Below are 13,706 nucleotides of genomic sequence, written 5' to 3'. Positions count from 1 at the left end.
ATGTCTCAGATTATATACATAAATAAGCTTTTGTTCTGGTAAACTTCCAACAGTGTCTCAGCTCATCATGTTGTTGTAAACTTAAATTTAAAGGAAGATGGTGTCAATAAAAGCATTACATAATGCTTTCTGAAAACAATATTGAAATTGTACCTTATGGTGTTGTCAGTGGGGCAGTACCCTACGTGCATCATGGTACACTTTTGAGCGAATCCATTTTTATCTTTCTTAGTCAATTATAAACCACTTATCTGGGTCTGAGTCACTGCAGTAGATGATGAAGCAGAATTGACTCCCTAGTCTCTACTTCCAGCTCCTCCAGGTCTCCTAAAAATTATGTTCTCAGACGATGAAACTGTATTGTCAATTATGTTTCGAGGCAAACATATTTTCTCCCCAATTACTCCTGTTTTTGCTGTATCACAAATACATTTCTAACCAAAGTACGTAGAAGTCTGCATATAGGGAAGAGGTCGGGGTGGATGGATGGATGAAACAAACACAGGACTTTCAACCAGGACACCACTGTTCATGTCCTGTGTGAAACAAAAGTCAACGTTGACTTATTTTAACAGTAAACGTTTAACGTTATGCAAGCAACGTCAGTTACATAAAAAAAGGAACTTACTTTAAGCCAAACCATGATCTTTTACTAAACCTAACCGAGTCATTTTGTTGCATTTTTGTTGTTTTGTTTCAATTCACAACCACGTGTTTAAAGCTTTGACCGTAATCTGAGAGAAAATATGTTTCCCTCAAAACACATGATTGTATGGGAATGTATTTTAGAAGACAGAAGGACTAAGTGTTGACAGACCAACCAGCAAAAGTGGTTGTGCTAAAACAAGGACGTGATCCCTCACTGGCTTCCCACCCATGGGCAGTACCAATTAGTTACATTAAAAGTACCGCTTCTAGAAATGACCCTGGGTCTCTGCGGTGGTGGTCGAGTGCAAATTTCCCAGTACCCCCTGATGGTGCATTCAGAAACCTCTCAAGCCGAGCTGGTATGAATTTTTGTTCTTTAAATGACCAAAAACTACTTTTGTACCATTATGGTGGATCAAAAGGTGAAACCATCTGGGGCTTATTATGTTTCTGTTGTGGTACATCTGTGAAAACTTTCATGCAAAAATGTTCCTCTCCTGTACATCTGTTTGAGTCTAGGGAAAAACAATCTACATACAATCTATCAGTCCGAGCCGGTCTCACTTGTTATTTAAAAACAGGGATGTGTTTTCCACTCCTCAACAAATAGGAAAAGCAGACCTGAAAACTTTCCACACACTGTACTCTAGGTAACAGCCCTCTACGTGTCAAATGTCTTTTCCACAAGACCAGCCGACCCTGAGCCTCCAGCTAAAATACCTTATCTGTCCATCTGAAAAGACCATTTTACTAACGGCCGCAGCTACTGCTACATACCAAACATGCTTCCTGCACTGAATCTGTCAGGATGCCCGACTCGTGCTGTGCTACTGTGTGTATACTCACAGTGTGTTAGTGTGTGTGTGTTTCGTTTAATTTCAGCGCACTGTATCGTGAAACTCCTCCTTGGGTCAATGCTCTTGAGGTTTACTCCACCTCTCTTTTGCAGAGATATTAATACACAACACCTTAATGCTTTTCTTAAGTATTACTGCAGTCTTTCAGTGGCACAGAAAACAACACACAAACTCAGACCCCTTTAAAAATGGCCATGCCCGTTTTTCTTCACCGAAATTTAGCGCAAGTTTGGAGCGTTATTTCCTTCGCAACAAGCTTGTGTGACATGGTTGGTACCATTGGATTTCTTAGGTTTTCTAGTTTGATATGATACCAGTCTTCACTCTAGCTTTAAAACTGAGCCCACTAAGAAGAGCGCATTTGCTTTAATGCGTTATTGTAATGATAACTTTGACAGCCCTAATACTGTAAATAGGAGTGCAGTATGAACACCATACACACCTTCATAGGTTCACAAAAATCTATATATTTTTTATGTTGTTTGGTGTACACAAGTGCGAGATCTCAAATTCCCAACCTGGGCACGTTGGAGACTTTTTAGATCATGTCTTCTGAATCAGAAATGTGATACAATCGATAACAAAATGTCTTTGTTCTTCGTCTGTCTGCTTGTTAGCGGGATGAGGCTCGGTTTTATAGACACACACTCAAACACACACACACACACACACTCATTGAGACACGCCCATCGTAGTCCCCAGGTGCGGCTTGTGGAGATGGAGGCTCTCTGAAGGTGAACCCCATGGTGAGAAAAGGCGAGGTGCTGTGCTCTGAGAGTGTCTGTGTATTTTGTCCTTTCATGTACTCAGTTGTCTGTTATGTCTGTATCTGGGGCTGAAGAAAGATAAAGAAAGGTAGAAAGAAAGATGTATGACAGATGCATTAAAAAAATAGACTAAAAAAAGTTGGTTTTTTTACCTGAAAATGTATGTTACTCAGTCTGAACTGTCAAAAAAAAAAATCTGAAAATATAAAAGGGGGGATAGACTGAATAGAGACCGAGAGGTTGAAGTGAGGGGGGTTGAAGGATGGAGGGATGTAGCTTTTATCTGGAGGAGGGGAAGCCAAATTAGAAATGTGGCATGATCCCCCCCTCCTGGGACTGAGTCAATTAGCCTGACTGGAGGAGCTGCCAAGAGGCTATAAGGCTGGGGGATGGTGTCGGTAAAGAGGGTGGAGGTGGTGGTGGGGGTGACTGGTTGAGACAGGAGAGGCCTAGGGCGTAGGCAAGAGGGTTTTCATGGGAGGGTGGGTTTATGTGAAGGGGAAACTGGCTAATATAAGACAGGGGTTTGCTGGGCATGTGCAAGATAATACATCCAGTATGAACATAATGGAAAAGGTGAAGGTTGATTCATTTCCATATGTGGTTAATACCTGCAGCAACCATCAACCATCTTTTCATTCAATGTCTTAATCACAGGCTGGGCACCATGTAGCCTTCTATAGACATGGACAGAGGGAACTTGAACTTTTGACCTGGTCTCTCAGTCCATCACGAATCAGATGCAGCACCGTGTCCTGGCCATCATCAAAAACGCAATGTTGCAGCTATTAGCGTATTTTTTTTTTTATTAGAAATGAGACAGAAATTAATCACAAATCATGAATAAATTATGGAAAATGTTTGTACCTATGGCTCATCAGGTCGTCCGCTAATCAGAAGGTTGGCGGTTCAATCCCCTGTCCCTCCTGCCCACATGTCAAAGTGTCCTTGAGCAAGTTACTGAACTGAATAGCTATATGGTCAGCACCTATACTGCCATCAATGTGTGAGAGTTTTGCATAAAAATGCTATATAAATGGAGCCCATATAGCATTTGCTGCAAGCTTATCGAATGTTGAGAAGTTTTATATCATTGTAAATTGACCTCTTATAGTATGAGATAAAACAAGCAGTTAGAAGACATCACCTTTGACATTTGATTTGATATAATAACAAATATTCTTTTTACTTTTTTTAAACATCATAACCTTGCTCTGCTGGGGTAGAGTCGTGGACTAACTGGAAGATACAAGAAAGCGAGGATGAAAAACAATGGACTGAAGGGCTGTTGGTGTAGGTGCGGCTGACAGCAGCTGTACTGCAGAATTTAACAGGAGTGGATGGCGAGAGGATGGTGAGAGGCTGGAAGTGTTGGCAAAATGCCATTCTCTCACCAAGCAGCTGCACCCATGGGACCGGATCAATCATTACTGCACCAAATCACTACTGGCAATACGTGCTAGCCTCGGCCCCAAAAAATTGGCTTCAAACTAAGACTTTTAATAATGAAAGACAATTCGAGGAAACAGCAGCAGTCGCTGAAAAACAAGACTCTTGCAATGAATGCTTTCTATAACTCTGTGTGATCCGGAGCAGCTGCAGAACAGCGGTAAACAGGATTACAGGTGGTGAGAAGAGATGAAGATCAGGAGGAGGGGAGGGTAAAGAGGGAGGGAAAGGAGGGGGGAGGTACATGAAGGAGGTGAGGAAAGGGAGGGTGAATACAGAGTTGGGGGTTGTTAGGGAAGGTGGAGGGACGAGGTGAAGGAAATAAAAAAGGAGTAAGGGAAGGAGAGAGTAAAAATGGAGAAAACACTAACAAAGGAATAACTGTATGTTTATGAGTTCCCAAATGAGATACGAGACAGTCCCTATGTGGTATCATCACCGGTGCTAGCAGAGGGTGGCAGGTGACTTGACTGACAGGTTAAAGAGGAAACGAGAAGGAGACGAGGCTGCACTGCACGCGCTCAGTAGCGTGTCACCAGGCAGGCCTGCGTCTCCTTCCTTATCTGACAGGCACACTGCAGAACAGCAAAATCCCCTGCATAAGCCCCTCGAGCACTCCTCTGGGACGCGTGTGTGTGGTTGCGTGGTTGTGTGTGTGTGTGAGTGTAGACATAGACAGTTTCTTAAACTATAAGGGTGCTTGTACGTGTGTGATAATGTGAGTGTGTTTATGTGTGTGTGTGACAGGGATGGTGAGAATCTCGTTATTTTCCTATCTTCCTGTGTAAAGCCTCCTAATTCCACCTCACCTTCAACACTGCATGACCGCTCAAGGTGACAGGACAGGACGGGCCCGGAGTCCAAACTCAAACACACACACACACACGCACACACACACACACATATCTATACAAATCGAAAGTGCAATTACAGGTCAGTCTGGCAAAGGAGAGGAGGCTGTTCTGCAACAGCGCTGGGCAGACCTGAGCATTCGAGGAAGAAAGACGGAATTAGGACGGACAGGAAGGGTTTGTGCATGTGTGCATGTGTGTGTGTGTGTGTGTGTGTGTGAGAAGGGGGAGTGGAGAAGGAAGATAGAAGGAAAGGAAAGGTAAGAAGGGGAGCACAAAGACAGTGTTGGAGAAATCTTTAGAGAGCAGCTTTTAGCCACCTTTTATGCAAAAAAATATTCCCATATTTACTTTGTAGTATATTTAACGTGCTGTTTGGGTTGGTGGTGTTTGACAGATGTGGCTTTTTGAATGCTGATACCACATAATACTCATTCATACGCCATTTAGTGTGACTGGACTGTTATGACACGGTAATCTCAAGTCATTTTTTGTGCAATAAGAACGCCGTTCTTGCTTTTTGCGTGTCATACACTGTAGTCTGTACTGACTGCAATGTAAACACATCTGCGTAAATATGCTATACACTCAGAGTTACTGATGTAGAATGAAAAGTGAGAAAGCCTACTTATGGTGGACTTGTTCTACAAACACAGGACTGTCAGAGAGCCCGTGTTTGAGAGACTGGTGTTTGTGTCCCAAAGTGTTGTACAGTTATTTTGAAGTAGCGTTGGAGACGTGTTTTTTAAGTGACGTTTGTGAGTTGTTTTTCATAATTATTTTACGTTGTTTCCATATGAGAATAAAGGGGAGGATACCTTCAAATATTGGCAACACTGATTCTATTCTCAGCTGCCAAGTTTGAATTAAGTTTTCAAAACAGATTCAAAAGGTTTGCTGATCTTTGTCAAAGTTACTCTGGCTAAACATAACCTTTAGCTACCTTTGAAACACTTGGAAATGATGGTCAACTGTAGCATAAACTCCAGAACAAAGCTTGATATTGATCATGAGTTTGTGCTCCTTTTGTCAATTTTTAATTTGAGGTCAACTGTAATTTTTAGAATAAAAGTGAACAACAACATGTTAACCCAGTGGTCTAACATGACTGATCCATCCATCCACTGTGAACAGCCCACTGATTGTGAACTGAGATCGACCGCCCTCTCTTCAGCCTTTGGGCCAAAAGTATGGTTAAGCGATCTGCTTTTATCTGATGACATGGAGTCACATTACCATTAACCATATCGTATCTGCGACATCTGTGCTGATACGTAATCCTAATTAACCTCATTCCCATGTTTTGGGTCTCTGGTTTAATCTGATGACATCTTGCTACTGATCCATCACTTATGCTAAATTCACTCCGTCTACTAGTCCGACATCATCAATTAGCTTTTCACTGATGTGGAGCCTTGGGGCGATCTGATACTGGGAGGATTTTTTTTATTTTTCTGTGGACAGATATTTCATCCTGTTAACTTGTTCTTGGATCAGATATTTCCTAATTTAAATCACAATTTCGTTAATTTTCAAGTCCTCAACTGAGTTCATATTTTTATCAATATTTTTGGGGTTAATACTGATGACATCTACTGCTGCTCTTAAACATTTAACATCTGGGTTAAATATAAATATATCTTCTACTCTCCTAATGCTTCTTTCATGAGAATAGAAATTCGGTCGTTCCCTGTGTCTAGCACATGAGGACGCATTTTTTTCTTTGTCTTTTTTACCAAGTGAGGTAGACGTATTCTAAATAAGCGCGAATTTGCAATAGCTGCGACCACGTACGCACATGCATCTATACATGCATGCATGGTCCGTGAGTTATGAAAGAGGGCGTGGCTTAAGTATAAGGGGCAAGACTAACCCACACCAATGAAAAAGGAGCTCTGCTGAGCCCAATGATGCCTCCGACAAGAGTCTATGACAAACGGTTCATGAGTTATGAAAGGGGCGGAGCTATAGTGTAGGGGGCGGGGCAAACCGTCAATAATGATAAAGGAAATCTGCTGAGTGCGTCACGGTCTTGGGTTTTGGTTATAGTTTGTTTCCTGTTTTATTTTGAAAGTCCCTCTCTTCTTGTGTCATGTTTGGTTTTACTTCCTGTCTCTGTGTGGTTTTCCCGCCTTTTTGATTGTCCGCCCCGCCCTGATCAGTTCCACCTGTCCCTAATTAGTTCTGCACTCATCTCACCTGTTCTCACTTCCCCAGTTAGTCAGTCACTATTTATACCAGCCCAGTTCTTTGGTTTCTTTTGGTTTGTCTTTCATCATTTTTGTACAAATAGTTCCTTGAGTTTGTCACTCTTGCCGCCATATTCCCTTTTTGCTGATTGGCATGAACACAAACACACACCTTCACACACCCACACATTTGACCTCCGTACTAAATTTCAGCCTCATATAGCGTGAAAACTGTTGCCGCCAAACAGTGGGGAAACATACTGACAGAGCTGCTGGTCACAGCTAAAAGATACTATTACAACAAAATACCATTTCTCTTCACTTCTCTAGTCTGCATGTATGCTTAGAAACTGTAACTATTCCATAAAATGTATTTTCTTGCTTCATTCAATGACAATGATTCCTTTGTCTGAGCTCCGAAAGATACAGTATCTTTACCAAAACCTTGTAAAGAAAAGTTCTACCTTTTACATTATTTCATGTTAAATTTTGGCTTCATTTTTCTTTCTAAGAAATCTGCCATCCGAATTAATTTCTGCTTCCTCTTCTTCCTAAGAACCCTTCACCTTAAAAGGTTGATCTTGAACATCAGTTAAGGTGTTATCTACACATTTATCTACGCTACATCCTTTACCTACCTCTTTTAACTCAGTGATGAATTAGCGCAACTATCTTGACTGACCTCAGGTTCAACTCTTTTGTTATTCATCCATCCATCCGTGTGTTGAGAAGGTTATCTGCACATATCCAATGACACCTTCAAAACAAGAGATCTATCTTCCACCATATCCTATAACTCCTCCTGCATCGTGGACATTCTTGCCCATGGGTCATGCTAACTAACTGCAGCACAAATCTTTCTTTAAAGGTTTAATGACACGCATGCATGCATATATATATATATATATATACTAAGGCACTTATATGACTTAAAATAGTCAAAAAAAGTCATCAATTTATAATTTGCAGCATTATGTTCCATTATTTACTGTAGTTTAATCATTTATTTATTTATTTATTTATTTATTTATTGTTATAAATTGTTTTTGCTTCACTTTCTATAAATGAAAGAATATTCTGAGCTGACCTCGCCACTAGAGGACCCAATTTACTGTAAACAGCAGATGAAGAGTGTCTTAATGTAGCAGGAAATAGCTACTTTTGGATGTGTGTGAACGTCGTATCAGAGTGAAAAAAAATCTAACTACAAATCAGACTACAACTACACTTACCCTCACTCGGTATGGAATGTGAGATTGCGCATTTTGAGCAAATGTAGTACAGAAATAATGCAGTACATAGACCCAAAACTGCCAACACATATGCACACACATTTACAGACATTACATGGTACTGTAACACACATGGAAACTCTACAGTTTTCTCTCTCACACACACACACACATATGCACACACAACACTAATTGTACCCTTCATTAGCCACAATTTTCAAATCAAGGGCAAGGATCATGTTTTTTTTTTTTAATCAGAAGGATTGAAAAAGAAAACAATAAATAAATAACTAATAGAAACTGATGAAAGTTTGATGCTAACAGCCTTTTGCTCTTTATTTGAATGAGGGAACAACCTCCGCTACCGTCTGTCCCCTCTGGCTATATGGGAAAAAGTCAATATTTCAAGAGAGCAGAGACATCATTAAATATTTCAAACAAAGGAAAACTGACATCGCTGCCCAATCTCTCTCTCGCTCTCTCTCTCTCTCTCTCTAGCTATAACTAGCCTCATCAGTTCTCTGTGGCTTATCTTTCTACTTTCTTCAGACAAATAGGCAACCAATACAGAGCCACACTGACAGTCCAAGAGAATTAATCCTGTAGTCTATACAGTACATATTAGATACCATACTCTCCTGAATCTCACCATTTGTACTTATATATTTTCTGCTGACTTGGTAGATATCTCAAGCTGAGGAAAGGGTTAAGAGGAAGGTTAATGGGTTTTCCCGCTGAGGAAGGGTTGAGATGAGGGTTAATGGGTTTTAAGGTGTGCCAGAGGATCAGTGTATAGCCACTTTAACCATAAAGTTACCTCGGTGGTCAATTCATCACCGGGCAATCAGCAGACCCACCTTGAGCCCACAGGAGCTGTTAGGTTAAATAAATGTCCACTTTGCTGCTCTCCGATGTCAAATGATTGAACACACTTGAAGAGCGAATACAACCTGTGACCAGGTGGTGAAAGATATTATACACATGCTGCTCTAAACACTGTCTGTCTGTCCTGGGACAAATCTTCTGACACACAGGAAGTGATGTGTTTTCAATTTGCATCAGCATCAGTTTGGTTGGAGAAGAAGAGCTGGGTAATTATGAGCAGCAGTAGCCACTGTGGCTAAACAGACAATGCAAAGAGTGACATCCACAGAAGCTCAACAACATGCCGATGAAAGACAGAGTACCGACCCATATCGACACATTGCTTTCTATTAATTTGGTGCCCATAACACAGTGCAGCACTGTACCAAGGAAGGGGCTTACACAATGTCCACTTTCGAAGTGTAGCGCAAACAAAGACGCACATTCAATTTTTAAATATTTAAACATTTCTCGGAGGCAGAACTTCTTTGAAGGAGGAAATAATGTCACTGGTTGTGATAAAGAGCTTGTTTTCTGGTTGATCAGACATCAGACTAAAGCTCAGTGAAAAAAGAGGAAACCTTGTGCTCCTGCTAATAACTGAAGAAGTTCATCAAACCATAAAAGCTCGGTCCCGGTCGCACTAAATGGCGTGTGAATGACACGATAATTCGCAAGTCATTTTGCGTGCAATAAGAACACAGTTCTTGTTTTTGGTGTGTCATTTGTACGTCATGTAGTCTGTACTGACTACAGTTCAAATATGCTACTCTCAGAGTTAGTGACGTAGAACAAAAAGTATAGGAAAGCCTGCTTATGGTGGGCGGGAGGGGAGGTAGATGGGTCCAACAAACACAGGACTTTTGACCAGGAGACCGGTGTTCATGTAAGTGTTGAGTTATTTTGAAGTGACCCTTGTGACGTGTTTTTTAGTGACGTTGGTGATGTGTTTTCCGTACATGTAATGTTGTTTCCGTACATATTTTACTTAGTTTATGTACTTATTATGAGTCCAACCATGACGTTTTTCCTAAACCTAACTAAGAGGTTTTGTTGCCTAAACTTAACTGCAGCTGTTACCATAGTTGTGTTGTGTGGCGTAAAAACGACATGCGAAAAGATTAAAATGCGTTCTCATGACACATGTTGAAAAAGTAATGTATTAACTTTTCATGTCTTTTGTTTTGTAAGCTGCTGGCCTCTTCAAAATCATGATGCCATTATCGTATTTTTGATTACATTTGTAATTTGTTGTCATTCAAGTTTGCTACTTCACTAATTTGCAGTTTAAAAAACACATTTAGCCTACTTCTTAACTGCAATGTACAATCCATCATGGATCTTAATTAGATCTGATAGTGAAAAAAGGATCTTACTTTGTTTTAAGTGTCTCCTTCTATCTATGTTCAGCATTTCTTGAAGATTTTGTTGGATGTGAGCACTTGTTTTATCCTACATCAAGAGTAGCCCTCAAAAAATAATGTCACAAACAGTCTTAAAAGAGTTCTCCACTGATTTAACATCATCAGACTGACACAATGGAGAGTTTTTTTTTTTAAAAAAAGGATCAGAATCAATGCAGCATATAATCTTTTTTTATTCCATGCATTGTTTGTCCTTTGTCTGCCTACATTACCCACAATTGTGTTGTTGTTGTTGTTGTTGTATTGTGCTGTAGCTACTGTGTTGTACTGTAGTACTTGCTGAAGCATTGTATTGATAATATTTCTAATTTGTAATAACCTGCCCAGTGACGAAATGTTGATTAATGTGCACTGTCCCTGGCAAATAAATAAATAAAACCTCACCACCAACAGTTTGGTCGCAGATTGGGGTGTGGTGTGCAAGTAGCGGCTATAGTAGCCTCAAGCAGAGTTGAGGAGCGGGCTTACAGAGGTTTAGTGAACTCACTCCTCTCTAACGCCACACAAAGAATATTTTTCATTTTTAATTTGAGACCAACTGACGCTGACTCAAGTGACATCATTTAAGGACATTTATCAGACTTTACACAGCTTCTTCTGAAGCCACAAAAGGCTTTATACAACTCCCTTTTTTTACCTGGATACAGACTTTTGTGTGTAAAGTGGCTCTCTGTCCTAAAAATACACTGTAATGTGTTCAAGAAAAATGCCCTCATTTATGCTTAAAATCACTGTGAAGTGGTGGTTTCTATTAAAACCACGAAGACATGCAAGTAAGCTGTAACTAAACATCTCAGTAGCGACCGAGATGAAAGACCTTTGTGTTTGACCACATTACAATTAACACAAGATAACTATCATGTAACACCTTGTTGGAGCATCCACTGCACCCGCCTCACTACAAAGGTAAAGGGGTTAATGTGTGCTTCGATGGTATGGTAATGGAAGGGTTACTGTGCAGGTTAAAGTGGGTTTGGTGTGGAGGGGTTATAAAGAGCAGTGAGACCTGGCTGGGATTACAGGACTTGAATAGGTGAGATGACAGACAAACTGCACACCTGTGAGTTTGAAAACACATATCCACCCACTCACACACACACAAATCATGCCGGTGATAGCTAAAAAAAGCAGATGCTGATACTACAAATAGCATAAAAGAGAACAGATATTTAAAGCTTTATAAAAGGCAGATGGACTGTCACAAAGAGGATGAGGAATAGAAAAGAGTTGGGGCGGGAGAGAGGATGAGAGCGAGGCAGAGTGGCATGGGATAAGCCTCTGTCATTAGTTGTGGGATTTCAGCGAAAACCTGCAGAAAAGACAGAAGTAAATGAGATTAGAGAACAAAAGTGGCAGAGTGTGGCAGGGAGGAGTGGAGGGGATGAAGCACACAATAACCGCAGGTGTAAAAGCACCACAAGAATCTCCTCTATGTCCACTGGTTTTCTTTATTCACCACTGATTTATAGTCTGTTAAAACTCCCATAATGCTCTATTGTGCTTCTGAGCCTTGCACAAAAGCTTTTAAAAAAGCAAAAACTGGTCCCATTTCAAAGCTTTAACATAGACCTTAATATGTTCTCAAGCTGAAAACTTCAGCGTGACCAACTGAAAAAGACAGATTCTCTGCAAAAGCGATGATAATTCCCTCTAAATCCCCCCCTACTTCCACTGGTGCACCATCAGGAAATAAAACATCCAAGACACACATTCCCCCACAAACTCTTTTAACATTTTCTCCTCTCCTGATTTATGCTCAGACGTCTCTCTGTCCAGCCGCGCTATTATGTTACTCAAAGGAAAATCACTCTAATGATCAACACAGATATGAAACCAAATACAGCACAGAGTTGACACACATTCAGAGCTCAGTAATTCCAACACAAACACCTACACAGGGTATTCCCCGGCTTCAGTGTTGCTTCAAGAAATCATCCCACTTTCTTTGGCCCAGTTATTAAAAACCACTGAATAAATAACAGAAAACACAGCATGGACATTTCACTCAGGCAAACTACTTCCTACATCAGTTACTTGTTAAATCAAAATAATAAATATCTGCACTAGATCCTGGTAGAAAAGACAAAGACAGATACTGGAGCTAAAATTAAACCCTCACCTTCATCAGCAGCTTCCTGTGCCTGCGTCCCGGTTCAGTCCTCCTCAGCCCCTCCTAGTCACTGTCCCCCTTGGCAGGTGCCATCATGGTCAAATAGTCCACAGGAAAGGGCTGGAAAGATTCTCTAATGATCTGTCTCTCTCTCTCTCTTTCTTGTACTCCCTCCCTTGAGTTGAGATTTGTATCACCACAATAAAAGCAGCATGTGTGTCTCAATGTGTGTGTGTGCACAACTCCAAAGGTCCTGGAATTCCTGAGTCCTGCGCTAAAGAGCGAGCGTGGTTGAGCTCCCTCTCTTCTATCTCTGCACTCCTTCTCTTTTTTCCTCTCTCGCTGCCGGCCGGGCAGAGAGGAGGGGAAGACAGTCAGGGGGTGGGACGTAAGACAGAAGCTGCTTTCAACCAACTCTCTCTGTCCTTCTCCCTGCGTCTCTCTGTCTTTTTTCGCCCTAACTTTTACTTGTTCTCTGTGACAGATACTCTTTCTCTGCTCAGCAAAGCGTGAAAGCAAAGCTCTCTCTGTCACACACACACACACACACACACACTCACACCCTCCTCTTTCTTTACAACGCCACTCCCTCCACCACAGTCCAGAGGTAAAGTCACTCCCTCGCTGTGTCACCCAGCCGCAGTGTCTTTCTCCTGCTATTATGATTCAACACGCTTTATCACCAAAGGTTCAGTACTGTGTGTCTGTGTGTTTCTTAGTGATCCAGCAAATCTTTTGGCGGATCTAGTCGTGATAGGGATCAGGGTGAGACTGATGGGGATAACACTTGGATTTAATTCCAGTTTGAAGTTCCATCACAAAGTTCACACATTCTTTGAAATGTCAACTCGTCCATGAGTTCATTGTTCAACGGAGAATTTTGTTGAGTTGGAAAAATATAAATTGATTCAAGTGGTTGAGTTCCAGGTTCAGAGCGAAATAATCAAACCCTCAACCCTGATGTCCTTGACCTTTTCACTTCTGCTTTGTAACTTAACGAAAAAAGATTTGGTGGACGCGTGTGTAACGTGTGTTTCTCTTGTCTCAATGAAGAGGAAAATAAATTAGCTTTGAGCATGAAAAAGGTGCTTCTCTGAATCCTGGAAAAACCTGGGTGTGTATGATGGTGCAGCCCATTTCTTCCCTTCAGCCATAAATGTCTCCCAATTCACAAGTTTGCTCTAGAAAGTGGCGGTAAAATAACCACACTTGGCACTGGGGGCTAACACTTTGCAAAAAGCTTTTAAAAGCTGCTGTTAAACAACACAAGAAAAGAAAAAGACATCCATCTAAATCCTCTGTGTCATGTTTTCTG

General features: G+C 41.1%; 1 protein-coding gene across 1 annotated transcript in view; it reads right to left on the bottom strand.

The window, feature by feature from the left end:
- sema3b (sema domain, immunoglobulin domain (Ig), short basic domain, secreted, (semaphorin) 3B) overlaps positions 1-12,895 on the bottom strand; it is an 83,590-nt gene extending 70,695 nt beyond the window's left edge. Inside the window, exon 1 of the mRNA XM_037773147.1 lies at positions 12,401-12,895. The gene's annotated coding sequence lies outside the window, so the exon portion shown is untranslated. The remainder of the gene's footprint in view (positions 1-12,400) is intronic.
- Positions 12,896-13,706: the final 811 nt, after the last annotated feature.

Source organism: Sebastes umbrosus, chromosome 6 (assembly GCF_015220745.1).
Source record: "Sebastes umbrosus isolate fSebUmb1 chromosome 6, fSebUmb1.pri, whole genome shotgun sequence".
Taxonomy (NCBI): Eukaryota; Metazoa; Chordata; class Actinopteri; order Perciformes; family Sebastidae; genus Sebastes; species Sebastes umbrosus.
The sequence above is the reverse complement of the archived record's forward strand: the minus strand, read 5'-3'. Positions and strand labels throughout refer to the sequence as shown.